At 43.2% G+C, this 4699-nt stretch overlaps 1 pseudogene; it reads right to left on the bottom strand.

Annotated features, from left to right (window-relative positions):
* Positions 1-254: 254 nt before the first annotated feature.
* LOC122475934 lies at positions 255-1246 on the bottom strand (annotated as a pseudogene).
* Positions 1247-4699: the final 3453 nt, after the last annotated feature.

Raw genomic sequence — 4699 nt, 5'->3', positions numbered from 1 at the left:
AACAGGATCAGAATCATCACACACAAAAAACCAAAATTGGGTAACTTCCTGCCACTGTTAATGCATAGCCCCAGCACATTCCCATAACTTGGGAAAAAATCTTTAAGCCCTGATTTGTCCACTTCATGTCCAATGAAAAGTTGGTGACCATCAGGGAGTCTTGCAGTTCTTTGGGGTTCGGTGTCACCTTGCTCACCAGTCTCACAGACTGTGAGTCTATGTCCCCTTTGGGGAGGACTATTTATTCATTGTTCTCACATTCTTTGATCCCTTTGAGTCTTCTGTGGTGGAATCTGAGATTCAGGCTTAGGCCAAAGATGAGGCCGTGAAGCTGGTACTTTAACAACATAAGGTGAGATCTCAGTAACTGCAAGAGCTCCACTGGGTGGAAGGATCTTTCTGGTCACAAATGCCCAAGAGAATGTCCTCAGGTCCTCCTCTAGGGTCTGAGCTATGTCCGTAGGTGCTGGGGAAGAACTCTTCTGAACATCCTTAGGGGCAATTTCTTCCAATACTGGCTCGTACTTCTCCTCCTGGATTTTAGACATAGGTTCTTGCTCTGCTTCTGATTCAGGATCAGGCTCTGGTTCAGCAACAGGTTCCTCTGAATGTTCTTCCAAGTCATTGCTGAAAGTCCGATCATAGAAAGTTCCAGAATCATCAGGTGCCACCTCAGGTATCTGCTGTCTTTCGTCAGGTCCTCTACCTCTTCCTCAGATTTCTCCTGAGGCCCAGTGACAAAGCCACAGAAGACCTCTTGGTATCTGAAGATATCACTTTGAGTGCAGAACTTATCTGCATCAGAGCCCTCAGGAGTGAGGACAAATGTCTGCATGAATCTCCTCAGAGCCTGGTTGTTATTAGAAAGCAACCCCATCACCTGGACCACTACACCATCGTTCAGAGTGGTTTGAGCACCAACATGGCACATCTTAGTGTGGCAGTTGAAAATTTTATGACATCACTTTCCTATGGATTTCCTTCTGTCCATAGATGGCATCTGCTGACTTTCCATTTGAATCCAATCCCCCAGGGGCACAAGAAGAGTTCTTTCCATAAAGTCTGTGCAACATGTCTGGGGCCTGGTTCAGCAGCGTGTAATACGGTCTCACAAATTCCCGCCCCACCAACAGGGGTCTAGGCTTCTCCCTAACCATTGCTTTAGTCAATTCAACCTGCATGGCTGAGTGGGAAAGGAACAAGCTTTGCTCCATAGCATGGCAGAAGGCAAAATCCCCTCACGCAGTTGTGTCCATCTCTACTTTGTGAAAAGTCTATACAGCCTTCAGGCCTCATACAAGACTCACTTCTTAAAAAAAATAATTCCTGGGGCGCCTGGGTGGCTCAGTAGGTTAAGTATCCAACTTCAGCTCAGGTCGTGATCTCATGGTTTGTGAGTTTGAGCCCCGCATCTGGCTCTGTGCTGACAGCTCAGAGCCTGGAGCCTGCTTCGGATTCTGTGTCTCCCTCTCTCTCTGCCTTTCCCCCGCTCACATTCCGTTTCCCTCTCAAAAATAAACATTAAAAAAATAAAATGAAAAAATTTCCTAACTACTCCATCTCTTTTGGTTACTATGACTCTTTTGGTGAATGGGGATTATATTTGTGACATTTCAATGACAATAATTACTGCCATTCTGGGGTCTTCTGTTATGTGCTAAGCCCTGTAGTGAATATGTCATGTATATGGCATGGCTTAATCCTCATGTAATGGGGTGGTTGTTATTTTTCTGTTTTACGGAAGAAAGAACTATATTTTAGAGCAAAATATCATCCAGCCCAGAGATCCCTGGACCAAATCTGGATGCTCACTCAACACTGGTTGCCTCTACCATACTCCTCTATTTCCTTCTCCCCAACCCCTATGCCTGAGCTACACACGTATGGAATCTGCCAAGACGCTAAACCCAAAGATGGATTTTACTGTCAGCATGGCAATCTCAAGGTTTAGAGAAAGTGAAAATAGCTTCCCCCCCCTTACAAATAAGATCAAAGATTCCTAATTTAAGAGGGCAAACTATTTGAAGTTTTCATAACTTTATGGGAAGAGAACTGGTACCGGAATCCTACCTCTGGGTCTGGAGCTCTTTGGCACTTCTCCTCCTTATCAGTATGACTTTCTCCTTTGGCTGGCAAGAATCTCGTTGAGCAAGTGAATGTTCAGAACACATGAGTTTAAAGGAATTTTTCACCTCAGCCAAGATTTCTTTAGACTGAACATCTGAATTTGGAGCTAAGTAAAAAGCACAAGGAGGATAGTTGGCTTAGGTTCATTCCCAGTGAATCAAAAGTGCTATAAAAAAATAGAAGGATAAAGATAAGCACGCTGTGCACGTCAGAGGTAAAACAAGAGGAAGCAAAACCAATATGACATTGTCTAGTTAGTTACCTTGTTCCGCAGGCACCTCCTAGCCCTCCCTTATGGCAGGGGGCTTTGTATGTTGCTCTCTACAAGCCATGCCATAGACCCAATGCCAAACCAGATTCCATTTCTTCCACACCATGGCTTCCCGGTGAACTAAATTCCCAGGTTAACCAGAGAGTGTTGACAACAAATAGAACTATAAAGAAAAAAAATCAGTACACAGAAAATGCTACCAATTACAGTAGTCTTAGTGTTTTCTAATGTACCAGAACACTTTCACGTATTTTCAAATTATTCTTCCCAACTGTTTGATGTAGGAATCATTAATCAGATTGGAATATATATATGTATATACATATATATTGTGTCCAATCTACAATGATGGAATTGAAGCATTTGATGTGACTCACTTTAGGTTACACAGTTAGAAATTGGCAGGATTGGGATTTGAACCCAATTCCAAATTGCACCCTTTCCTCAACACACACACACACACACACACGCACACACACACAAACGCACTCACACTGTGTTTCTGTCACTGTTTGATCTAGGACTATCTCTAGGAAAAATAATGAGGTAAAACATTTATTTGATACTTCAACCAATATTTATTAAATTCTAATATGTGTTATGTACTGTCCCAGATGCTTAGAATAAAACAGTGACCAAAAGAAACAAAAATATGTACCTCTTGAAACTTACACTCAAGTGCATACAGGTAGACAATAAAGATAAATGCAGTTGGTAAGAGAATGATGAAGTAAGATGGGAGACAGTACCTGCTATGGGAAAAAAGAGGAAGATCAGAATGAAAGGAGTTCGGATTAAAGAGGATGGCCAGGGTGGGACACTTCAAGGAGACACTAAATGTCTCCTTGATGTGAATGCCAAGGTTAGAAGGATGTGAATATCTAGGGAAATGATCTTCCAGGAACAGGAAACTGCTAGAGCATGGGTGCTAATGTGTGAAAATGACTGATGTGTTTGAAAAGCAGCAAAGTGGCTGGATCAGAGTGAAAACAGTAAAAGGTAAGGTCATAGGTATAAGGGACATGAGGTGTCACATAGATCATTATGTTATGAGGACTTTGATATTCTTCTGAGTAAGCTGGAGAGCCAGATGAGGGTTTTGAGTAGAGATATGACAGGGTCTGATTTACATTTAGAGGATTATTTGGGCTTCTCTATTGGGAATACATTTAGGGAAAGAGCGGAAGCAGGGAAACCAGTTAGAATGCTTTTGCTGTGTATTTGTTTCCTGTGGCTGCTGAAACAAAGCACCACAAACTGGCTGGCTTAACACAACAGATATTTTATTCTCTCACAGTTCTGGAGGCTAGAGGTCTAAAATCAAGGTGTTGGCCAGACCATGTTCTCTTTGCAGCCTTAGGGTAGGATCCTTCCTTTGTCTTCCAGCTCCTGGTAGCTCCAGGTCCTTGGTTCATGGCAACATAACACAGGTCTCTGCCTTTGTCTTCACACGGCTGTCCTTTCTGTGTCTCCATCTTCCCTCTGGGTGTGTCTGTCCAGTCCTATTGAATTAAAGTAAGCTCCCTCCCAAATGACTTTTTCTTACCTTGATTATACCTGCCATGGCCCTATTTCCAAAATAGTCACATTTGGAGGTACTGGGGGTTAGGCCTTTAAGGGGGCAAAATTCAACCATTCACATGCAGTAACCTAGGTAAGAAATGGTAGACAGTTAGAATAGGGTGGTGTCAGGAGAACTGGTGGGCAGCGGTTAGATTCTGGATGCATTTTGAAGATAGAGCCAGCAGAAACTGCTGCTATATCAGATGGGAAGTATATAAGAAAAACCAAAGATGATTCCAAAAAATCTTGCTGAGCAGCTGGAAGAAGAGAGACAGTTGAGCGTGAAACAGGTTTTTGAAGAACGTGAATATTAGAATTTAATTTTTTGATCCGTTGAGTTTGGGATATTTATTAGAAAAAAATGAAGAGATGTTGAGTGGGAAGCTGATATATGGGGCTAAACTTCAGGCAGGAGGTCTAGGATGAAGGAAGAAAGGTTTAAATTTGCCAGTCTTCAGCAAGTAGAGGAAATTTAAAGCCCAGTGTGTGATTGAGATCACCCAACAAGTGAGCATTACTAGGTCAGAGCCCTGGGCCACCTCCACATGGAGATGTGGGTAGAAGAGGAAGAACCCATGAGAAATGGAGGAGAAGGAGCCAGCGAGGCAAGAGGAAGCCAGGACAGTGGGCATCCCGCTGAGCCCTGTGAAGGGGGGCAGCCAAGGATGGGAGTGATCAGATGTGTTCAAAGCTGCAGGTAGTTCTGGTGAAATGAAGATGGAGAATTGATCGCAGGTC

This window comes from Prionailurus bengalensis, chromosome E4 (genome assembly GCF_016509475.1).
Source record: "Prionailurus bengalensis isolate Pbe53 chromosome E4, Fcat_Pben_1.1_paternal_pri, whole genome shotgun sequence".
Taxonomy (NCBI): Eukaryota; Metazoa; Chordata; class Mammalia; order Carnivora; family Felidae; genus Prionailurus; species Prionailurus bengalensis.
This window is presented reverse-complemented; position numbering and strand designations above follow the sequence as displayed.